Genomic DNA, 25,902 nt, shown 5'->3' with positions numbered 1-25,902 from the left:
TGATAGAGTGGGTGTACAGACCTTTCCTGCAACATGGAAACCACTCCAGGTATTCTTGTCATACAACCTGGGTGATTGATGTGGCCAAACCTCTGCAAGATGTGGACAGGACTGAAATACTGGACTTTCCTCACAAAGTATCCCACGGCTGTCACTTTAAGTACATTCATAGTGCTTTTTTGTGAATGCATTCCGCCTGTTGCTTGCCACTGGCCTTGTGGTTTGTAACTCACATTTTGTTGCTTTCAATTTGCTGGCTTTATTTGTTTTAGGCTATGCAGCTTGAGTTCAACCCTTCCCTTGCCAAAACCTTATTTGCAGTATTCTTCCGAGTGCTCCCTTTCTGTAAACAGGCCTGTAAATCTTGTTCTTATCTCATCACATTTGCTGTGCATTCAAAGAACAAAGTCAAATGTCAGGCTCTGTCTCCGGTGGGAACTTAGTGTTTACTTTTCTTTCTCTGACTTCAAAGTGAGAGGATTTATGCGACAATCTTGCTGGATACCAGGGTTAGGAAAGAGTTTTTTCTATCACTTGACAACATTTAAATAAACTTCAGAATATATCAGACTTAGGAGTACAAATAAAGCACATTTTTGTTAATTCTGAACTGTGCTGGAAGCAAATACCTTTATATGATTAAATCAAATCATTGCATTAGGTGATGCAGTTTCCACACATCATCATCATCTGTGCGCAGTATAGTTTGATTTGAAAAACTGTATATCTGTGCAAATGTAATGGTCATTTCAATAAAAAATGTGTTGTCTGAAATGGCAGTGTGTTACTACACCATATATACTCCACTCCACACCACTGCACCCTACTCTGTATCACTCCACTTTACGCCACGCCATGCCACTGCACTGCACTCCATTCTGAACCACTCCACATTATGGCACTGCACTCTATGCTACTTCACACTATGCCTCTCTACTCTATACCAATGCACTTTACGCCTCTCTACACCACTGCGCTCTGCTCCTCTGCACGCTATACCGCTCCAGTCTAGGCAACACCAATCTAGTCCGCACAACTCCACTCTATGCCACTCTGCAACACTGCACTGTACGCCACTGCACTCTAAGCTAATACACTCTATGATAGTGCACTTTACTCTGTAACACTCAACTCTGTGCCCCTGCACTCTACATCAATACACTGTACGTCACTCTAATCTACTTTGCACTCTATGCAATGGCACTCTACACCACTTTACTCTATGCAGCTCCACTCTACCCTGCACCTCTCCACTCTAAGCCACTTCACTTTACTGTGAAACAATCTACTTTACATCAATGCACTCTGTGCCACGGCACTCTACACCACTTTACTCTATTCCATCACACTCTATGCCACTCTATGCAACTCCATTCTACCCTGCACCTCTCCACCCTAAGCCACTTCACTCTACTGTGAAACAATCTACTTTACGGCACTGCACTCTGTGCCACTGCATTCAATGCCACTGCACTCTACCCTGCACCTCTCCACTCTATGTAACTGCACTCTACTCTGCACCTCTGCACTCTATGCCACCGCACTCTACACCACTTTAATCTATTCCATCACACTCTATGCCACTCTATGCAGCTCCACTCTACCCTGCACCTCTCCACTCTAAGCCACTTCACTCTACTGTGAAACAATCTACTTTATGCTACTGCATTCTCTGCCACTGCATTCTATGCCACTGCACTCCACCCTGCACCTCTCCACTCTATGCAACTGCACTCTACTCTGAAACAATCTATTATACGCCACTGCACTCTATGCCACTCTGACCACTGTGCTCTAGTTCAATGCACTCTACGCCACTGCACGCTGGCACTCTACTCTGCAACACTGCACTGGCCACCACTATATTCTACACCACTCTACTCTGTACTACTACATTCTGCACCAATACAGTCTATTTCACTGCACTCTATGCCACTCTATACCACTCTATGCGCTACAAGGCCTTCGGGCAGTTTAGGCGCTATACAAGCAATTATGACATAACATAACTCTATGCCACTGCACTCTACACCAGTGCACTCTAACCAACTGCACTGTATGCCACTGCACTTTACTCTGCACCACTGTACTCTATGCCACTGCACTGACACTCTACTCTGCAACACTGCACCACTCTACTCTGTACTATTGCATTCTATGCCACTGCACTGTGCATCACTGCACTCTAAACAACTGCACTGTACACCACTGCCCTCTACTCTGCACCACTGTACTCTACATCACTGATCTCTGTGCCACTCTACTCCACTCTTCCTCATTGCACTGACATTCTACTCTGCAACATTGAACTCTCCGCCACTGTACACCAATCTACTCTGTACTACTGCATTCTACGCCACTGCACTCTACGCCACTGCACTCTATGCCACTCTACTCTACGCGACTGCACTCTACAGCACTATACTCTACTCTGCACTGCACCACTCTACACTACACCACTGCACTCTCTGCCATGCAAGTCTACTCTGCATTCTATGCCACTGCACCACTCTACACTACTGCACTCTCTGCCACTCTATTGTATGCCACTCTACTCCACTGCATCTATGCCACTCTACCCTGTCCAACGCCACTCCATGCCACTGCACTCTAACCCACTACACTCTACGCCAATGCACTCTAAACAACTGCATTGTACCCCACTGCACTGTACTCTGCACCACTGGGCTCTACGCCACTGCTCCTATGCCACTCTACTCTACTCCACACCACTATGCCACTAACGTTTAGCCATGCTGAACAGCAGCCACTCTGATGTATAACATGGCTAAAACAGATTAGCAAAGCAAATAACTCTTGTGTAAACGAGACCTATTGGCTTTGCCAATGTTTGTTAGTACTATGAGGTACTGAGGCCGCTGAAACAACTGTGAATGTGTAAGTCCTTATTTTAAACATGCATTAGACGCCTCGTCAGTGGTAGTAAGCGCTATATAAATAGAATTACATCATAATATAGGCTGCTACAAAATGCGCAAATACATTTCAATTAAATTTAAAAAAGTGCTTCTCAAATACAGATTTGAATAATATACAGTTTATACCTAATACTAAAAAATGTTATAACACTCCATTAAAACCACACACTCCACAGCTCACCTTGGAACACCCTTACAATACCTCCCTAAAAGAAAATATCTTTGCCATGAGAAAGCTTCAAGTGACTCCTTTGATTAAATTAAAGTCAGTGCAGGTTCTCAAGCCCCTTTGCATTTGCAGATTTACCAGTTGCCCACATTGGCATTTCTTTAGGGAAGGAGCCCCCCTGGCAAGCAGTCCTGTTTCTTATCTGTCTGCCACTCCCTCCCTTGGAGCACAGGAGACTCCCTGCCTTTCAGTCCACCTGGGGAAACTGACCTGCCTGTAATTTCGCCCTGCCACCCCTCGCCCTTTTGGTGAAAGGCTAAAATAAGGACAAATGCCGTCCATTAAGCCTTTCATCACGGACAACGGAGAAATGACGGGCAGTCCGTGAAATTTACGGACGGGTGGTCACCCTATCTCGGAGAGCGATGCTTACTAGCTGTGCAGGAACTGTCACTGGCAGCGACTGCAGGTGCAAGACGCAGTGGCCTCATGACGAGGCCCCCGACACGGTTTCATTTTTTTAAACACATCACTTACTGCTCCAGACCTGGAATTTGTGGACCCACAAACTCCAGACCTGATCATTCCCGCCCTGGAGTCACCAGACCCGGTGACCTGGGGGAGTTGCGGGGGGCTGCAGGAAGCTCTTCTGCCCAGCCACCTCCCGGCAGAGTTAAACCAGACTTGGCAGAAGGGCAGGGAGCACTGGTGGTCACGTGACATCCTTGTGTGCTTTGATGCAAGTACACACAGCAGTTTCCCAGCGCTTCACAAAGCTTCTGTGCGGAGCCCGTCAGTTTCATGCACCCAAATCTGAGTGAAATACTGAACCTGCCTCAAACTTTTTTTTTCCTGTCGCCCGGTCATTTGTTGCTTTTTGAACATACAACTGGAAAAAAGCGCTCATTCTCGACAACAATTTTTACCTCGGGTGAGACTAAAAAAATCTTACTCACGAGTCAGGCGACTCAGGAGTCACAAACAATGCCCCCAGGCACCCCTGGGAACGCCCCCTTGCCACACAGTCCTTCACTCACTGGTCTCAAAATGGTCCCAGAAGGGAGGATGTGCAAATAAGCGCCGTCTCTCTCCCCCCGGGGCCTCATGTGCCCCGAACAAGCGGGGACTTCACAAATGCTGGCCGGGCAGCCTGGGTGGTTAAAGCGCCTGTACCACAGCGCATGCGCAGTACGCCGGCAGCGACCTGCGCCCGAGCTTTCCAGCAGCTGGGGGTACTGGGGAGCTGTCAGGTGACCATTGCACTTCCACCGTCTGCTTGTACCGACTGGAGGCAAACTGGGGCAGCCGAACTCCCACTCTGGGGGGGTTAAAACAAAAAAGCAATAGGTCAATAGGTCTCGCCTAAGCAGAATTATTGGATTTGCGAATATCTTTTAGCCATGTTGTAAAGCATGGCTAAAGGCAAAGATAGAAAAAAAAGCGATATGACGCAGCTAGCGCTGGCCACATCAAGGCACTTTTTTTTTTTCCTTATGGAGGGTGGGGGTAAAACAAACGGGGAGGCACGGGAGGCAGATCTGTATCAGAAACAATGGGGGAGGGGTAATTTGCAACAGACAATGGTATTGTGGGGGTAATCTGCAACACAGGGAAGGGGGTAGGAGGGGCTAAAAGCAACATGCACAAAGGCAGGGTGAGTGAGGGGGTAAAAACACCACAGACAACGGGGTGGGAGCAGGTAAACGCAACACAGACAACGAGGGACGGGATGGGTGAAAAAAGCAATACGGACACCGGGGGCAATCAACAACAGGCACGCACTGCCTTGGGAATAAGAAAGAAAAAAGTATCTCAATCCCAGCGGGAGCCGCCGCAGCAGGACACTGATCAAAGGGAATCAATCGGAACTCAGTCCAGGCACAGAGGAAAGAAGAAGTGAAGCTGGAAGGTGCTGACCAATTAGGAAGCAGAAAATAAGACTGACAATGAAGCCGACAAATGGAAAGCAATGGGCGGGGCTCCAAGCCCCTTACTGTATACAGTATCTCTTGCAAGCGAGAGCGCAGGTGAGACTTAAAAGATGCTCTTTGGGGCCGTTCTCTCCATATCCACTGACACCTGCCCCCGTCCATAGGTGAAGAAGGAGAACAGCTTTGTCTGACCAGAGAAAAATTATAACAACAAAATACGGCCTTGTTTCTAACTGTAGCCATTGCAAGATAATGAGTTTTAAGTGGCATTGCAGATTTTTAGGGGAATTTTTAAGCTTTTCTTATAAAATGTTACTTCATATTGTGAGTAAACAACAATAAGACTTGATGAAGAAACTTTTCATTAGATAACAGTCAAACAACTAGATTTCTCAAGCAGCTCGGAGGCTGCTCTTCAATGCATCAGCCTGAGCGGCTTTTGGATCCCCTACATCTTAGGCGCCATTTGACGGATTGGAACTAAAATGTAACAAAAAAAGGGAACACATGAAAGTTTTTTTTTTTTTTTAAACTTTGGGGCAGAAGGATATAAAGAGAGCCTCAAAAGTTGCATTTCCCACTTAACATCCAACTGGGTAGCAGCGGTTCGTCCATAGGAGCGGAGGAGAGTCCCCCTTCCCCCCCAACTGATGCAGAAAGAGCGAAAAATAAAATTGTTATAAATTATTTTATTACCATTTCATTTTTTACTTTCTGCTGAACGGAGTGTGGGGACGGGGCCAGTGCGTCACTGCTGCTGATTGGTAGCAATGAGTAGCCCCTTCGTTTGAAGTGCGCATGGTAGGTTTGGCCCGCTATCTTCCTACGGCCAGCCTGACATGCACAGGGTTCCAGTGCCTTTCATAGCGCTGAGGCAGCCTGCTCCATCCAATCCAAACGCTTCACTCATGCTACTTCACTGTATGAGAGCAGCGGCTGTATTGGCTAAGGTAGTGTGACGCCACCTCAGAGTAGTCTGGAGCCAGGGAGGACGTGCTGCAGGATAAGATAAGAACTTTTATTTTTTTCTTTCGAAGATGTTTTTTAATTGTTTTTTTTTAATTGTAATTGTTTAATGTATGTGTGTTTTAACGTACGCAGTGCCCATCCCACTGTGTTTTGATGTCACCAATCGCCACTGCAAATGGGAAGTTTTGGTCAATTAGGAGCCAAAATCTGTTGGATAGAAACCAACAGAGAACATTTTGACGCAGTGCATTTTTTTTAAAATTAATGTGACCCAGCACTGGAGCTTTTGAGAATTGCCCCCACCCCCCAATAAGATGGTTAAAAAGACAGAGCTGTACGGCAAGTGGGCGAGCTCTGAGTGTTTAAACCCAACCTTTGAATACGATGTTAAAATACAAAAATTTTTGCTCTAAAAAGATGTTCGCCGATCCAACAGGTCTGTAGGTCCTGTTTGGAAAATAAGTTTGCTGGGACTTGAGGGAAGCGGTTCTGGAAGACCATCCCATGTCCATGGATGCACTGGGGGATCCCCCAAAAGATGGAAAGTACGAATTTTTCCCGCAAACAAATTCTATTTGATTGCATGGTCCACAAAACTAAGTTTATGTACATAAATGACAATTAAACGTTTCATTTGATACAAAACATAGTGCTAGATATCATTAACCTAAATCTGTAAGTGTTGTTGAATGAATGAAAATGACTTATATGGCGCAAACTTCTGCTCCAGGAAGGAGCGTCTCGGCGCTGAGTAAGCGTAAGACACAGTTAAGATGCAGGGAAGGAACACGGACCGTCCAGCGGTAGCTCTCTCTGAACAGGTTGGTCTTTGAAAGGCTCTTGAAGGAATTGTCTGATGTAGCACCTCTAATGTGATCCCGTAGTTGGGCCCAATCAATCAATCAGGAGTTTGTAAAGCGCACTACTCACTCGTGAGGGTCTCAAGGTGCTGAGGTGTGGGGGGGGGGGGCAGAGTTTCGGGGCGAAGAAAGAGAAGGAGCGCCCGCCTGCTCTGTATTTCTTTAATCTTATGAATGCAGAGCAGGTTATGGTTAGCTGAGCGTAAGGCTCTGCACGGAAAGCATTTTTTGATTTTGTCTCATATATATATATATTCAGGACGTTTCAGTTGCGTGGCCCTAAACGTTGGCGTCAGAGCTTTGGACAAGTGTTGACAGTAAGTACTTATACCAATGTTTACTACTTGCAGAACCTATTTGGTGACCATGCCTTGCCCCATAGCAGTTTTTACCAGCAGCATTCTGTACTGGCACACAGGCCACAGTAAGGTGTATTTATTTCGGATCACTTATAACATTAGCACTAGTTGATGAACCAGCACAAAACTTTCCAGGTATCTGTGGTCGATAATGGAGCAGTTCATGTAGATCTGCCAAGAGGAAAAGCAAGAAAAGTAAGACTTAGAGCCAAATTTATACCTCGGCGGTATGAAATTCTGTCCCAACGGTGACGGTGTATCCTTACTGCCAAGTTACTATTCTGGCCGCCAGATTTAGAATTGGGCAGGTCATTGTGGGAAGGGTATGCCCAGACGTGGGTCCCTTGCTCACTGTGCCACTGGATTCAAGCTAGCCTGGCTGATGAAGGGTGAAACCGGTCCCAGGACGCTCGCTTCTGGTCCAGTGAGGACCTGGCCTGGCAGTTCGGGCTGGACTGTTCCCATGGGGAACAGGGTCAAGACTGATTTGCATATGGCAGGGTCCAACCTGGGGTGGCAGGGTGCACAAAAGAACGATGGATTAAACCCAGATCTGTGACTTAACCACAGCAGAGACTACTCCGTCCCTGCCGTGATTGCACCCTCTGATGGCCGAAGGAGTAGGGGCTGTTGAAGCCAGAGCTCTATGTCGCCCGCCAAATTTAGATGGGTAGACATACGGGTCAGCGTCCACTGCCTGTCACTGCCAGGAAAAGCAAGATGGTAAGAAGCAGTGAAAACTGCTCAATGTTCCCCTCTCCATAAAAGAAAAAAAAAAAATTATTTCTAAAAAGAAAATCTCATTTTGGGATTGAGTTTAACGGACGTCTCAGTCCTGTTGACGGAGTCTTGTATCAAACTTTAAAAAAAAAGCATAAACAGGAACCGCCGTTACAATGGTTACCACAAACACATTTGAAATTATTCTCTAGCTTATCAGTCATTTGTAAATTTGGCGGGCGGAGGACCCTTGGAGTGGCAGACATTAAGCTCTCTGCCAGGTCGATGGAGAATACTACTTCTGCCAATAATTAAATCTGGCCTGTCGATGGAAGTCCTACAAGTTCAAGTTCTCTTCCCACAGTGATTTTTGAGAAGTGACAATTGATACTGTAAGCACATGTAGAGGGGACATGACAATAATCTCCTGGGTCTCATGGCTTTGTATGCAGCGTACACTGGGGACTGCATTTTCTGAAGCAATGATCTATACCTAGAGTCCAGATCAGTGCTTAATTTAAGCCAGTGTGGGACCCTGGCACTTATTTTTGGGGACCGGAACTTATTTCTTCACAACAGACATTTCCAGAGACCAACAGAAATAGAACAAAAAGAGGGCAGAATAGAAATACAGAAAATCCATCACCCCTGGAGAAAGCACGCACAGTTGTAAGAGTGAGATAATGGGGCAGGGATTGCCTGACAGCAGACTAAAGAGGCCTCACGGGGATTCTGGACTGCACATCCTTGTTATTCCTGCTGTGACATTTTATAGCGCCAACCGCAGGTGTCTGAGCAGTGCATTATTTTACAAATAAAGCACTGGTTCAGCTAGCTCTACGTGTCTTGAATACAGGAGAGCGTTTTGCTTCTATTTGCAGAAAGTCCATAGATGTGTTCAATGCATACAGAGTTTGGCCACAGTTCAAGCTTCAAGATTTTTGAGTGCCAGCATGGGCAAAGCCATAAACCATCATATTTGATGTCGCTGATTATGGTGTTTGTGAGTTCATAAGCATTCCTTCACCATTTTTGACACAATTCAGTGCTTTAATAGTATTTGATGAGAAATCTAGCAAACCTCCAAGTAAGTTTTGCCTCCACAACATCGAAATACAAGGACAGGCAGTCCGATGGATCAGCTCCTTCTTAAGTGGAAGGATCCAGTCAGTCAGCCTGGTACAATACATCTCAGAAGCCAGCAACCTCATCTGTAGAGCTCCACAAGGAACATCCCTGAGGCCGAACCTCTTCAGTGCATACAATGTGCCTCTAGCCACCATCATCCACTCTCATCACATCATCCTCTCCTACGCTGATGACATGCAACTCAATCTCTCCCTCATGGGCAAGACTCCCAGTACCCGGCTCAAGTTCAGGGCTTGCATGACTGAAATCACCCACTGGATGAAACCAACTGTCTAAAGCCCGAAAACTGATCTTCAGGAACAGCACTTCGACGTGGGACTCCACCTGGTGGCCAACAGCACTAGGGCCGACCCATTCACCACCCAAGCCAAGAACCTTTGGGGTAGTCATCAACAGGAAACTTGACATCACTGCCCAAGTTAATGCCGTTACCACCTCATTCTTAGATACCAAGAAGATTCTGAAATGGCTTCTGATCAGCACCAGGAAAACTGTCGCCATGCCGACTCAGAAGCAAGCTGGGCTACAGGAAAACCATCTATGCTGGGATCAAGAAAAAAATCACCATAAGGCTGCAGACCCTTCAGAACTCGGCATCCAGAAGCATTATCAACCTCCCACACCACACTCACATCCCACCTGAAGGAGCTCCACAGGCCCCCCCTACACAAACAAGTACAATTCAACCTCCCTACTCACATTTTCAAGACTGCATTTAACACTGGGCCCAGCTTACTTCAACAATGGCATCTGCTTTCATCAACCTTCCGGACACCAACGCTCATCTGGGATCCTAAACGCACACATCCCACGCATTAAAAAACATCGATCCAGCAGTCAAGCCTTTTCCTACATCGCTCCTAAAGCATGGAACAACCTGACATTAACAGTCTCCTATGAAATATCCAAGAAGTTGAAGACCTGGCTTGTCGAGTTGTCAAACTAGGCCTTCGGTTTGGCGAGGCTCATGGCTGCTCAGCGTCAGGATACTCTACCGGGTGACAGTGCGCTCTACAAATCTGCATAACATGAGTTTGTGTGGTTTTATAATGTGGATTAATAGTTAGGTGACCTTGGAAGAAAACCAAAACAACAACTTAAACATAGGTGAGTGGATAAATACACCTATAAATATAAAGACACACCTTTACACAGAGACATAATGGCAGATAGAAAGACAGATGGACAGACACACACAAAGACATATTTAGCTACAGATACCTCGATGGATGGCTGGATGGATGGATGGATGGATGGATAGATAGATAGATAGATAGATAGATAGACAGACAGACAGACAGACAGACAGACAGACAGACAGACAGACAGACAGATAGATAGATAGATAGATAGATAGATAGACAGACAGACAGACAGACAGACAGACAGACAGACAGACAGACAGACAGACAGACAGATAGATAGATAGATAGATAGATAGATAGATAGATAGATAGACAGACAGACAGACAGACAGACAGACAGACAGACAGACAGACAGACAGACAGACAGATAGATAGATAGATAGATAGATAGATAGATAGATAGATAGATGCTACTTTTCTAGTTGGCAATGGGCCCTGGCTTCATCCCTATTTTTTAGCACATCCCCACCCACTCCCCCAGGGCCACTGAGATCATTTTCGCTCCATGAGTGTTCACGCGAGGGCTGAGCTGCTCACACCCCTTTCCTTGCACTCTGCCATGAATCAGGAGGCCGGAGCTCCCGGTGCCCCCTGTGCCCGCTCCATGTCCGCACATACCAGGGTGTGACTCACAGCACTGCAGGAAGCCTGGTGCTGGGGCGGGGCCAGCGTGGCAGCACAACTAGTCAACAAGCACAGCATGCCGCCAGCCAGGAGGGCAGCATGTGCACGGAGCAGTTCACAAGAAATGGCACCATCAAGGGGGTTCCAAAGAAGTCGGGCACACGCGTGCGCGGATCACACAGTGTATCAGCAGAGAGCCGGGACCTCAACCAACGAAGTCGCCCGTAACTGGTTTTTAAAATGTGTTTCTTGAAGTTTGTCTAAAACCAACCCCCAGACTGCCAGTAGGTGAGAGGGGAGAACGCCTTCGCCCAGCCATCAGCCCGGAGTAGGATGCAGGAACCCGTCCTTGGGAGCATCTCAGCAGAGCTCAGTAATGCCCACAGTGCTGCTGCGCCCTGCCCATCACTAGTGACAGGTGTAGCCCTTCTGCCCTGGACTCGGCGCAGGTGCAGAGGTGAGAGGGGAGACCAGCCCCATCAGCCCGGAGTAGGATGCAGGAACCCGTTCTTGGGAGCATCTCAGCAGAGCTCAGCAATGCCCCGAGTGCTGCTGACGCCAGCTCTAGCAGTCAGGAGGACTCTGCTGCGCCCTGCCCATCACTTGTGACAGGTGTAGCCGCTTCTACCCTGGACTGGGGCGCAGGAGCAGAGGTGAGAGGGGAGAACGCCTTCGCCCAGCCATCAGCCCGGAGTAGGATGCAGGAACCCGTTCTTGGGAGCATCTCAGCAGAGCTCAGTAATGCCCACAGTGCTGGTGCGCCCTGCCCATCACTAGTGACAGGTGTAGCCCTTCTGCCCTGGACTCGGCGCAGGTGCAGAGGTGAGAGGGGAGAGGGGAGACCAGCCCCATCAGCCCGGAGTAGGATGCAGGAACCCGTTCTTGGGAGCATCTCAGCAGAGCTCAGCAATGCCCCGAGTGCTGCTGACGCCAGCTCTAGCAGTCAGGAGGACTCTGCTGCGCCCTGCCCATCACTTGTGACAGGTGTAGCCGCTTCTACCCTGGACTGGGGCGCAGGAGCAGAGGTGAGAGGGGAGAACGCCTTCGCCCAGCCATCAGCCCGGAGTAGGATGCAGGAACCCGTTCTTGGGAGCATCTCAGCAGAGCTCAGCAATGCCCCGAGTGCTGCTGACGCCAGCTCTAGCAGTCAGGAGGACGGTGCTGCGCCCTGCCCATCACTTGTGACAGGTGTAGCCGCTTCTACCCTGGACTGGGGCGCAGTAGCAGAGGTGAGAGGGGAGAACGCCTTCGCCCAGCCATCAGCCCGGAGTAGGATGCAGGAACCCGTCCTTGGGAGCATCTCAGCAGAGCTCAGTAATGCCCACAGTGCTGCTGCGCCCTGCCCATCACTAGTGACAGGTGTAGCCCTTCTGCCCTGGACTCGGCGCAGGTGCAGAGGTGAGAGGGGAGACCAGCCCCATCAGCCCGGAGTAGGATGCAGGAACCCGTCCTTGGGAGCATCTCAGCAGAGCGCTGTTGACGCCGCACTGCCAGGGCGCGCCCTGGCTCTAGCAGTCAGGAGGACGGTGCTGCGCCCTGCCCATCACTTGTGGCAGGTGTAGGCCTTCTGCCCTGGATTGGGGCGCAGGAGCAGAGGTGAGGGCGAAAGCTGCAGAAGGAGAGGTGTGCGGGAGAATGGAAACAGGAGGGACTGAGGACGAGGCGGAGAGCAGCAAGATGTCAGGGGGGAGGGATTGGTGAAATGATCTAAGGAAAAGCTGCAAGGTAAGGGTCGGAGGAAGAGGTGGTTAGGGAACTCTGCAGGAGGCGAGCTGAGAGCATGGGAGAAAATTGCAAGAATTAGATGAGAAATAGGCCTGGACAAAATGTAAATTAAAGCAGCATAATTTGCGTAATTTCGGGAATTTCGCATTACCCTTGTGAAATTCCCTGAATTATACCAGTTTGCGTAATGAACACGCCATTTACCGCAAACGTATTTTCTAATAAAAATTTACCACAGACGAACAAGAACAAGAGAACACGTGCAGCTGTTGTATGTGGTACTTTAGTTTAGATTTGTCCTTGCAACAAAAGCTGACAAGAGGACACATTTCACTCTTAAATGTAGCTCAAGAGAGTTGAGGCGGAGAAAACAGCAGAGACAGAGGTGGTAATGGAATGAAATCTGCAGGAGATGAGAGGGAGAAAAGAAAACTGCAGGGTAATAAAAAGAGGGGAAAAGCAAGCTGAGGTGGAGAGGTGAGAATGAGAAAGAAAACTGCAAAACAGGTGAGTGGGGGATGGGAGAGCTGCAGGGGGGAGCGAAACACGGGACGATGGGAGCAAGATGTTGAGGGGTCACTATCCATATGCCACAGCCATTGCTCATGAGGTGTACCCACCTCATCACAAGACCAAAAAACAGGAAGTCGGGGTGGATATGACCCTGGCCGCTCCCTTGAAGGGCGGTATTGGTCATAGCCAGCCCACAACTCTTACTGTTTCCTTTCCTGCCTCACAGACTGAGATGAAGATGCAGGAAACGGTATCCCTGCTGGGCGGGATCGCTGATGCTAACAAAATCAGGCCAGGCCAGGCGCACAGTTGGTCATCATTTTTCCAGTCACCACATATGAGTATTTCAGTTTTGGAGGCATTTAGTTTGAGATGGCTCCAAGTCATCCACTGATCAACAGCTCTGAGGCAATTGAAGATTAGTGAGTTTTCAATGTTTTTGGGGCATTCTAATTTAAGTAGTATTTGTGTGTCATCTGCATAGTTGTAGCACGTGAGATGGAAATCATTGATCAGTTCTGGTAAAGATATCATGTAGATGTTGAAAAGCAAAGGTGAGATGATTGATCCTTGGGGGACCCCTGCTTTTGTGAGGTAGGGATTGGACGAGAAGGGGGGAGAATAGATGATATTAGTTCTGTTTTGAAGGTAGGAAGTAATCCAGTCGAGAGCAATCCCTTGTATGCCGGCTTCATGGAGTCTTTGAGTTAGGGTGTCATGGTCAACCGTATCAAAGGCAGCCGAGAGGTCCAAGAGAAGTAGTGCAGCAACTCCATTTCAGTCGACTGTGTTTTTAAGATCGTCCCAGATTGCCATGAGTGCCGATTCAGTGCCTCTTCCTGGGCGGAATCCAGTTTGGAAGTCTGAAAGTATAGAATTGTCTTCAATGAATTGTGACATCTGGGCGAATGCTGCTCTTTCTATCAATTTGCCCAGGAAAGGTCCATTTGTGGTTGGTCTGTAGTTGTTGGGGTCTTGCGGGTCTAGGTTTCTTTTCTTTAATAACGGTCATATGTATGCCTTTTTCAGGTCTACAGGAAAAGTTCCTGTAGTTAAAGAGTTGTTGATGATTCTTCTTACAGGTGTGGCAGCAGAAGTAGATTAAAGAATGTTCTTGAACATGTGTGGTGGGCAAGGGTCAGAAGGGCATCCGGAAGGTCTGCTTTCTTTGACCAAATCCATAAATTGACCTTGTGATATTTGTTTGAAGGAGTGCAGAGGCTGGGTTGGTTTATTCTTGGAGGATATTTTAGGAAAGGGGTTGGTGCTGATGGTTTTCTTCTGTTTTAAATAGGAGTCCAATGTGTCTGCCTTGGTTGTGTAATGAGTTGCCAGTTTGTTTGTGAAATCTTGAGTAGTGGGAGGACTTCCTTCCATGCATGTAGGTTTTCAATATTCACTGAGAATTTTCTAAAATTCTTTGGTTGCAGATTTAGCATTTTGAATTCTGAGTAGTACCTTTTTTTAGCTTTTTTGATTGATGATTTGTATATTCTGTTAAGTTTGTGTAGCTGCAGTTTGTCTTGACTGTTGTTTGTTTTGAGCCAGGTCAGCTGCAACTTTCTGATTTGTTGCTTTATCTTTTTAAGGTCTGTGTTTCTCCAAGGTGTTGGTTTTCTTTTGTTGTGTTTAGTTTTTCTGAGTGGTATTAGGATATCAAAAGCTTCCTGTAGCCACTCAAAGGTTTGGAACAGAATTAATTGTATCTAGATCTGTGTTGGCTGTTAGTTCTGTTTCTAAGTCATCAAAATTGAGTTTGCTCCAAGGTCGATAGGTGCATGTATGTAAGTAGTTGTGGGGTGTGTTGATTTGTGGAGTTTTATGTCGGAAATTTATCAAATGGTGGTCTGACCATGTGATTGGCGTGATGCTATGAACGGTAACTAGTTCAGGCTTAGCAAAAATGACATCTAGGATGTGTCCAGCGATGTGTGTGGGATTGTGTACAATATCATGTAGCTTCAATGTGACTAGGCCAGTGGTGATAGCTTTTGGATGGGGCATATTGGGTTTGTCAAACCAAATGTTTAGGTCCCCAAGAATGCATAGGTTTGAGTATAATGTAATAAGGTTTGAGACTGTATCTAGAAAAGCGTCTGGGAATGTGGAGTTGTTAGGTGGAGGTCTTTTAAGGAGGAGAAAGTTACAGGAGGAAGTTGGAGTAGGGTGGCATCTGGTGAGGAGGGCTTCACAACATTGTATGGAGATGTTGTCTGTTTTACCGAGGTTCAATGCCTGTTTGAATATAATAACTAGTCCACCTCCTCTCTTGCCTATATGGTTTTGTGTGATGGTTTGATAGCCCGGAGGAAGGGCTTCATGCAACACTGGGGCCATGTCATCTCCCAACCATGATTCTGTTATGTATAGCAAGTCAGGTTGTGTGTCTGTGAGCAGCTCGTAGATGTGGTGCTTGTTTTTTGAGAGTGACCGAGCATTTATGAGCTGGCAGTTTCGAAAAAGTGTTAGCGGCGGTATTGTTTTGCTTAGGAGAAGGGTAAGCAGTATATTTTGAGCTTGTAGCAGGTGTGTTGTTAGTTGTGATAACTGTGTGAGGGTCACAATAGTCTTGTTTTTCAATATAGTTCCTTTTCCAGCAGGTTTAGGAGGCATTTTGTTGGGTCTGTGTGGGTGGTTGGCTTGGTGGCTGAGAGAGACATGAAGAGTGTGCTGTTTTTTGTAGGGTAGCCTTATTATGTAATAGACAAGGGGATGCAAAGTTGTTAAGAGTGGCATATTGTTTATTTTGTTTGCGTCTGTTTAGTGTGGATGGAGTATGGGTTAGGGGTGGTGGAGGAGCATGAGCATGTGGATCATGATGTAAGGCTCTAAATTGTGCAATGGAGGAGAGGCGGGTGAATGAAAGTTGCTGGGTTGGGGTGCTTGTGGTAGAGGTTTGTGAAGGGTGAGAATGTAGGGGTAAAGATTGGACGGGATTTGTATTCTTTGTGTAGTCATGAGGGTGGGAGCGGGTGTGACGATAAGTATAATGAAAGTTTGTGTTGATTGGATGTGCTGATGTGTGTGGTCTGTATTGTTTTTGTGGGATAGTGAGAGGGGATATTGATCTAGTTGTTTTCGGTGAGGGATTTGTATGTGAGCTAGTGCTGGTGAGTGGAATTTGAGTATTACAGGGGGTGTTGATGTGTTTTGGAGATGAATGTATGAGGTGTGTAAGAGGGGATGGATGTGTGTCAGGGGAGTTTGTGTTAGTTGTGATGACTGGAAGAGGTAATATGTGTGGTGGAGTGGAGTGTGAGGATATTATGGTTGTGTGTAATCGGTGAAGAGAGGGGAAGGGTGCTTGTAGATTTTGTGTTGGAAGGCAGGGTTTAGGAATTGTCATGATAAAAAAGGTGGTCTGTGTGGAGCAAATAGAGGATAGTGTTGTTGGTTTGTATGAACAGGGAGTGTGTATCTGGAAGGCTGAAAGTAATGTATGATGTGGTTTTGTGTTGTGTGGTTGATGGAAGGTTGCGTTAGTGGGAGTGGACAGAGTAGTGTTTGCTGTGAGAATGAAGGTGTTTTACTGTTGTAGTTGTGGTGGATACGTGTATAGGTGTTGTAAATGGGGTATTGTGTTGGATGATGGGACATTGCAATCTGTATGTGGTCAGTTTGTGATGCAGGAGTTAGATGCCTTTGCAGGTAGTGTGTTTGCATGTTGATGGATGTGTAGGGTGTAAAGTCCTTTTTGGTAAATGGATAATTGGGCAGCATATCTGGTTCTACGCCCTACCAGTCTCGAACAGGCCCAAACAGGCAACTGCCCTTGTCCTCTCCGCCCTTAACCATGACGCCCGGGTTAAAGACGCCCTGAGCCCTAGGCTTAAATAGCCCTACTGGCCAACAGAAACCTAGTCCTAACCCTAACCAATCAGATTTGTAGCTCTATTTCAAACAACCAGTGGGAGACCCAGTTCTAATCACCAATCATACCCCTAAGCCTGACAACCAATCAAAACCCCCAACCCTAGAACCAGGAACCAATCAGAATCTCAGCCCTACTACCAATCACAAGCCAATAGAAAGACCAGCCCCTAACAACCTATCACAACACCATATGCAACAACCAATAGAAACGTATATAAGGGCCAAGTTAACTGAAGCTCAGTCCCTGTGGGAAGGGAGGAGGCAGCTGCTGCTCTATTCAGAATCTCCTTGGATACAGACAGGCTGAATCCACACTTCCAAGCTAGCAGAGTCTACTTTCCAGGTAAGGGAGAGATTGTAAAAATAACACTGAAATACTTCTTGTCGCGCACTCTGAAATGTGGCTTTTTTAAGGCAAAAAACAGGGGATGCAGACAGTTTCTAAACACAATTTAAATCACAGAAACAGATTAAGCAGTCTCCTAAACACACTCTGCAAGATGTATGTAGCCTTTTCACTAAGAAAAGAGGGGGGGGGGTCTTTTATGCAGTCTTGTGCCACAAACTAGATGGGAAATTTCACACAGTCACGGCTAAAAAAAAACACCTCTTTAAAAGGCCAAGCTGCCAGAAACACGGAATCTCAGACCACCTCCTCAATTATCCAAGGAAGTTAAAAACCTTGGAATCACCATGGACTCCAAGTTAACTATGAATGCTCAAGTGGACAAATTAACACGAACAAGCTTCATCACCTTGAAGACTCTACGACGCATCTTCCCCCACCTCGGATTTCCACACAAGGTGCAAGCTACTATCTCGCTTGTACTATCCAAACTGGATTATGCCAATGGCCTCTACCATGGATCATCTCTATCTATTATGAAAAAACTACAACGTATTCAGAACTCCGCAGCCAGGCTACTATTACTTGTAAAGTCACAAGCCCACATCTCCCCTGCCTTGAGAGCACTACACTGGTTACCCGTTGCCAGAAGATGCACTTTCAAGCTGCTTTGTATCACCCACAAAGCTATACATGGAACAGGACCGCTCTTTATCAGAAACAAAATAACCAAATACATTCAACAAAGAAACCTCTGCTCAAGATTGGCACCCCACCTTAGAACACCACCATACAAGAAAATGACTATAGGTGGTACAGCCTTCTCCGTTCAAGCGGCCAAACTATGGAATTCATTACCCCCAACTATAAGAGCCACAGATAACTATCTTGTCTTCAGAAAACTACTCAAGAGTTGGCTCGTTCCTTCATAACCGCTATATTCAAACAGCTATGGACTGCATATGCCTATGTTGATAAATATTTTTTATCTGATTATGTGTATATTCTAGTTATATATAGTTCTTTAGAAAATATGTATCGCTACTATGTCATAACAATAAACTACACACATACTCTCTAAACCTGTAAACCTGTTTAACTAATGTATATTTACTCATGGTATAAATATGTATGAAAAATATATATGCGCATATGTGTGTGTATTCATGTGTATATGTATGTGTGTGTATATATATATATATATATATATATATATATATATATATATATATGTGTGTGTGTATATATATATATATATATATGTTATTCTATGCTTAACATGTTCATAGGTCATTACATAACTCCTAGATAAGTTGTTATACTAGATACTTATGAATCCCCGCTCTCATCTTATATCACACTTATCTACCCATCACCATATGTCATGTCTCTATCAATCTATCCTCCATTCCCACTCTGACTCATCCCAAATCCATTCTACTACTTTCATCTCCTAAATAACCCTGCCTAAGCTCTTCCCTCCGCTTCCACATCTAACTCACCCACACCTCAGTTTACTACCATGATCTCCCAAACACCCCTACTAAATTCTCCCTCATTTATCTCACCCTGCTACTAGGATCTCCCTAACCCTTTCCACAGAATCTTCCCTCCTCCATCCCCCTTTACTCACCCCAAGCCTAAATCCTATTACCATAAACTCCCAATTAACACTTCTGGATTCTTCCCTCTTCCACCCCTCCATTACTCCAGTCAATCCAACTAACAAACTCACATATCCGTGGCTCAAATTAACTCATAATAATACTAAAACTGTACTCATATTTCCCGATACTAATCCACCACTAATTCCTTTTGGGTTCCGGAGTAGCGTGCTACTCGCCAAAAAGTGCTTTGACGCCTCGTCAGGGGTAGTAAGCACTATTACAATACAATACAGTACTATTACAACATGAGACCCTGTTGTGCTAGGCGTGAGCGAGGTGAATTTGTTCTTCAAAGGAGATGCGGAGGAGCACAGGAGGGACAGTGCTTCCTCCTGGGTGACTCAATGATTCAAGGGTCTATTTTCCCTTGGTGCTGGTTTGGGTCAAAAGGCAGAGAATGTACACAGCCTTACCTCTTGCGATAGCTGGGTGCCTGTACCAGTCGCTGTTACAGAAGCATCAGAAGTTATCCAGGCACCTGGATCCCCCCTCTTTAGTGATGGCTCGCTGTCCAGACCCAGATCTCCTCAGAGAAAAAGATCAAGGAGACCAAGGGATCCTGATAATGAGGACTGTTTTGAGGACAGTCAAGAAAGTTTGGACACTTTGTTGGGAATGCAGGGTGCTCCTCGAAAGGAAAAGTCTATAGATTTCTTCATCAGGAAGTGAAGACGAGAGAGAAGCCATCCCTACAGCTGATTTAAAAGCAAATATATTGATAAATTGATGCTCATCTAAATTCCAGTTACATTTTGGATGAATATAGGATCTACAGCAAAGACATTCCTCCAACCTCTAGAGAACCAATACCACGGCAATCTGTTAAATCTCTAATACCTGGCTTACCAATCCATCAGCACGTAATGGATGTGATTTATAAAAAATGGAAGGACCCGGACAGAATCATTATGCCATTATTTATATCCAAGCTGTGCCCTTTGGAGGACAGGGTGAAGAGGTTTCCTGTATCAGTACGAAAGGATTTCTTGCTAGCTGGTTTGGGTGGGATGTACATCCGTGGCAGAGGGAACATAATTTGGGATCAACTCACAACAAGACGTATTCAACCCTAAAGAAGAGACATGTTGGGGCTATTCTAGCAATGTGAGCTAGAATTCAATGGAGCATACACCAGTCAATTTATGTTTTGTGAATTTAAAGAACTATTTAAACCCATATAAGGGGATGCTAAGCCCAGCCAGTTAGAGGAAGGTTTGCTCACTTCCTGGAAGTTTGGAAGCAATCTCCCTCAGACTCCTGAGTCCTACAGCTCGTGGAGAAAGGCAACAGGATGGAATTCTTTCTGATCCCTCTAGGAACCGAGACCATTCATATGTGATATCCAGCCAGCAAGCAAAAGAGGGATGCCCCAAACCATCAGAGTACTGATCAGCAAGAAGACTATAAAAAGAATGCAGGAGTAAGAACAGGGAACGGGAGATCCTCAAGGATACTTCTGGTCCCAAAAGTAACAGGAGGATTCCATCCAGTGATAGATTTACAGAATGTAAATAGATGGATAAAAAAATATCCACTTCAAGATGGACACTATCCAGAAAATAATATCTCTAGTGGCTCTGCGGTATTTAATGTTTAAACTGGATCAAATGTATGAATATTTTCACATTAGAACTATGGACAAGCATCAGAAATTTCTCAAGTTATGCACTTTGGCATTCAGTACAAGTTCCAGGTGTTATTGTTTGGGATTAAATCTGCCCTGAGAGTCTTTACAAAGAGGATGAACAGTTGGTGGGTTATATCCAGCTCCAGGTTCTTCAAGAGTTTCCGTACCTTCACAACTGGCTTTTACTCACCAAGTCAGAGCAAGGCTCTATAGAGGGAGTACACATCATGGAGAATTGTCAAAAGGCTCATGGGCTCATCCTGAACTATGCAAAGAGACCGCATCTGATGGAACAGGAAAAAGCGTGGGAAAAAGCTCGGGTGAGCACACATGGCCTCTTGCGTATTTCTAGTTCCTTGTACTAGGTTATATATGAGACCTTTAGTAACTCGTGCTGAAGTTCTGGAGTCCCTCACTGATGGAGTACAACAAGAAACTTCCAGGGACAAAGCAGATCTCACAATGCAGCTTCTAAGGTGGCTGGGCATCTTCCTTGACCAAAGGCTTTCCTTTGAATTCTGATCTTCCCTGTATCTTGACAACCTATGCCGGCCTAGCAGGGTGGGGGTGACTCTTGTAAATCACACAGCTCAGGGGGGATGGACTACGAAGCAGATACTATGATCCTCGAATTGTAGAAAAGTGCTTGCACTCTGGAAAGCCATAACGACTTTTAAGAACATTTGGAAACAACACCATGTACTGATTCAAACAAACGAGTGGCAATGGCCTACATCAACAGGCGGGGAATTAAAATCTTCTTCCATGAATCTAGCGGCAGTAACTACAGGACATTCAGATAGAAACACCTCCTGTCTCTGACAGCTAAGTATATCAGGGGAAAGGATAATGTCCAGGAAGATGCTCTGAATCAGCAGTTTCTAACACCCCAAGATCTGCATCTCTCATGAAGGGCACTTAGGAAGGTATGTCCCAGGTTCATAGACCAGGTTTTGGACCTGTTTGCTTCTTCTAACAACTCACAACTAGAGAACGTCTGTGCAGTTTCCAACCCCAGTGGCATGGGGGTAGACGCTCTGGTGATCTAGTGGCCTTGCACACTTCTTTATGCTTCTTCTCCTTCCAGTTCTCAAACCAGAGGTCTCTTCCTCTTGATCCTTTGACTCTTTCGGTTTGGAAGTGTTGGCTAGGAAGCTAAGGCTTTCCGGGGTATCTAGCAGCTGTAATTCAGCAACCTTAACACCCGTCTGTGCTGACAGCATAGTCTAGACATTGGAAGAATTTTCAGAAATGGTGCTCAGAAAAGCAAAATTCTCCCAGATGTTGTGAAACTGGTGCAATTCTGAGTTTTTCGTTGGATGGTTGCAACAAAGGCTTTTCCGTGGCAACATTAACAGCTCACAAGAAACTCGGGGAGGTTTTCCAGGCAATGGAGATCTGGAATTCAGACTTCTGATAAGTTTCTCCATTTCTAGAGTTGTTGCAAACCCCTTTTTCTCTCAGTGGGTTTTGCCTTTAGTCCTTAAGCCATTACAAGGATTTCCTTTTGAGCCTTTTCTTAAATGGCTTAGTTTGAATTTGATCTTTCTTGTGGCAATCACTTCGGTCAGGAAGAAAGATGACTTGGGAGTAATATTGTGCAAGCCCCAGGGTTTAAGGAATTTGGAGGCTGAAACTATGTTAAAGACTGCCACAAGTCTTTTTTTATTTACTAAAATTCGTTGTTTGCCTCAAAGAGAGCAGGACATTGTTCTTTCCTTGTCTTCCTAATCTGTCAGTACAAGAGGAAACCTTGCTTCATTCGTTATTTGTGAGAAGAGTGATCATGGTATATCCTGATCATACCAAGAATGACGGGAAAACAGATCATTTGTTTGTTACCTTTGGTGGAGTTAACCAGGGTAATAAGGCCTCTGTGATGACCATAAGTAGGTGGATTAAGGACACCATGTCTTTGGTTTATGAGATTTCCAAAGGTCTTGTTGCTGATAAAATCCAATAAAGGGTAGAAGCCTCTTGGCCTGAATATAAAGCGCTTTTCTTGTCGGAAACCTGTTGCGCAGGGACCTGGGCGACTCAACACACTTTTGGAAACATTACAGAATTCTGGGTGTAGGAATGTCAGCTGATAGTTTTAGTCACAATATCTTGGAATCAGTAAAGGATGTATGCTTTGCACTGTTGCTTTAATATTTTCTTTTGAATTTCACTATTCAAGGGTGTTTATGTGCCTCTATGGTGATTTCTATACAATTTGCACTCTTCGGCCATGAGCAATGGTTGCAACGATGATGTAGGGTAATGCTCTGGTCACTTACAGGTAATCTTCATTATCCTGAGCCCATAAAGTTCTATCTCCCTCCCTAGAGCAGCTGGCCTTAGAGGGCTTGGTACTTCTGGAAGTGTTTTGGGCTGGCTGTGACTAAGGCCACCCCCAACAGGAAGAGCCAAGGTCCTATCCACTGATATGCATTGGTTTTTAGTCCTTTGGTGAGATGGATACATCTGGGTACACCTCATGTGCAATGACTAACAAGGAAGTTACAGACTAAGGGAAATGAAATATACCAGCAAGTAACCGAAGCCTGAACTGCCTCACGTCTAGACTGAAGTCCCAGCAGTCTATGACGACAAGGGGCGGTAAGGTGAGCAGGCCATGGGATAACACTGCATGATTAACTGTATGAAATGTTGGGTGGTGTTACCAGGAGATATTACAAGGTGCTTCTAAGACTGTACTGTGTAAAGTGTTACTGAGGAAGATGATGCTATTAGATGTTTTGCGGGTAGTGATGCTGAAAAGCAAACCGGGGAATTTGATATTTTTAGCCTGTCTGGTGAGTGAAATCAGCACTAACAGAATGCCAAAACATGCTTTGCATGTGAAAGAGAGAACTAGACAGATTTTGTATACAAACAGAGAAAACTGCAAGCAGCCTAGGCTGTCCTGGACTGCAAGACATTGTCTTAAGAAGTGGGCTGCCTGCAACAATTCCCATTGGCATGAGAATGATCCTAACACAAAGACTTATTCAGATTGGTTCAAAGTGTGGCCAATCACATTGTCGATTTTTCAGCAATCAGTTTGATCACCCTTTGAGCATGGCTCTTTGGCCCATTTTGATTGGCTGTTTGACACCAATAGCAGAAGATATTCAAACTCAGTAAATTCTGCGGAATTCGCATGCCAGTGGTAAATTTAAAGTAGCCAATGAACTGCTGAGAAAAAGAAAATATCCCATGACAACACCAATGTTGCATTGGTACATGCGTCTGCATAATGTAGGTTAAAAATATCTATTTTTCCCAGTGCTTAATTTAAGCCTGGAGTTGCAGGAGGTCCACAGTCACTAATGTTCGGGAACAGGCACGTAAATTGCCTCAAACTGTGCCCCATAGTAAGAGTTAAGACACAAAAGTTGAAAGGAGGAAAAAAAGATGAAAAACTGTGACAAAAGGAGAAGGCAGGAACCCGTCAGCTTGAGATGGGGGGGTAGGAATTGCCTGATGGTGCATTAAAGAGCCATGGGGTGGAAACAAGACTACACAGGCTTGGTATTTGGCAAGCTGACATTAAATAGCGCCAACCATGGGCTGCTAAGAAAAATGTGGGCCCAGCACTAATTTTTATTGAATTTAAACACTAGTTTGCCTAGCCCCACCTGTGTGGTGGTGCAGAGATTATATGTATTGTCCACAGATAGAAGGGACCCCAGTCCATTGCTGCAGATAGCAAGTGTTAATAGCTCTCCCTTGATGTCAGAATGTACCTTCACCTAGAGTGGCAACAGTAGGTGCACCAGCCCCGTCTGTGGTAGCTCACCCACTCTCTGCCAGAGCTCTCGCCAGTCCCTGGTCCAAGCATGAGCTGATCATGCATTATCTGCATTTAGAGACTTGTAGCTGTTTAACCCGGTACAGGCTCATGGTTCCCAGGAATCACAGAGATAACATGAACTATACAGGGCACTCACACACAGACCTCAAAAACTTGCAAGCATTAATTTCGCCTCTCCATCAACTTTGTTGACAAATATTACTGAAGCTTTGAGAGCATATCTGACGCCAGAATTCTGTAAACCGAAGGGAAAGGGAAGTACTGAAAAGTAGACAATCCCTGCTTTGCAAAGACTTTGCAAAATAAACTGGACAGAAACTGAATAGGACTAGATGGGCTTCTGGGAGGTGTAGTTTTGCTTTACTTGAATCAAACTCACTGGATTAATGCCCTACAGTGCAAAAACGTGTTAAAGGAAATCCATGTTGCTAATCACCATGTTTCCAACTCTTGCTTCCCTATTAACTGACTGTACTCTGGTTGATCACTCTAATGGCTTTATTTGAAAAGAACCAAGATTACAACTCCCAGAATGCAAGAGGATTCTTACATCAGGTCCCAAGTCTATACACACGGTTCTCTGCAGACATCGCGCCATCTTGCAATTCTCCAGACCCCTAATACTAGCAAGAGAACCATGAGCCCTGCAGCTTACCATCAGGACAATAGCTTATTTTATGTAGGATTGAATAGGGCACAATCCAGAGCCAGGAAAATAAATATAGCATATATAACATGAATTGAAACAGCCGCTCAGTTTTTTTTTTTTTGTATGGTGCATTGACATAGACACAAATCATTCACACAAACACTGATGTAAATCACACAAAAATGCACAGGCCCTGTGGGATGTATATAGATCCTCATGTGCACACACGCCAATACATTTACAGGCATTTAGCCCTCTCTCAAACACTCAACTGGGAAATCACAAACGTCTCTTTATGTCGCAAAAGGATTTGACACAAAGACCTGGCTGTTCGAGCAGTAGCACCTCCTCCCCCGTCCCCCCTCGGTGCCTTGAGACCCTAACGGGCGAGTAGCGCGCTCTACAAATGACTGATTGATTGATTGACAGCAAGCTGTCTTAAAGCCAGGCCTACAAAGATATCAGAATACCCTTTCAAACAATGAACAATTCTTGCAGGGGAATCACAACCATCTCTAGGCAGAAGGCAACCAGTCACCAAGTGACCTTCTGTAACCCAGCCCCAGCCCAACTTGGGCCCTCACCAATAACCGCTGAGCTCAAGATGCCTAGACTCCCATGATAACTCCCGGTGATGGCTGGGGTCAACATTCAACACGCACAGACTCATGGAAACAATACTAACATTGGTGCAACATCTGACTGGCTTGCAGCTCCTCCTGTGCTGCCTCCCTGCACACTGGTAATACTCAAGGACTCCATGCACAATTTATAAGAGCACTTGCTGGGGAAGATGTGCTGACAGTTCCTAAGCTGTTAAGGTTCCTCTACCCACAA

The 25,902-nt window shown here is 45.6% G+C and overlaps 1 protein-coding gene across 16 annotated transcripts in view; it reads right to left on the bottom strand.

Annotated features, from left to right (window-relative positions):
- Positions 1-25,902, bottom strand: part of ARAP1 (ArfGAP with RhoGAP domain, ankyrin repeat and PH domain 1) — a 720,258-nt gene that overhangs the window by 154,870 nt on the left and 539,486 nt on the right. The gene's annotated exons all lie outside the window — the stretch shown is intronic.

Source organism: Pleurodeles waltl, chromosome 8, assembly GCF_031143425.1.
Source record: "Pleurodeles waltl isolate 20211129_DDA chromosome 8, aPleWal1.hap1.20221129, whole genome shotgun sequence".
NCBI lineage: Eukaryota > Metazoa > Chordata > Amphibia > Caudata > Salamandridae > Pleurodeles > Pleurodeles waltl.
The sequence above is the reverse complement of the archived record's forward strand: the minus strand, read 5'-3'. Positions and strand labels throughout refer to the sequence as shown.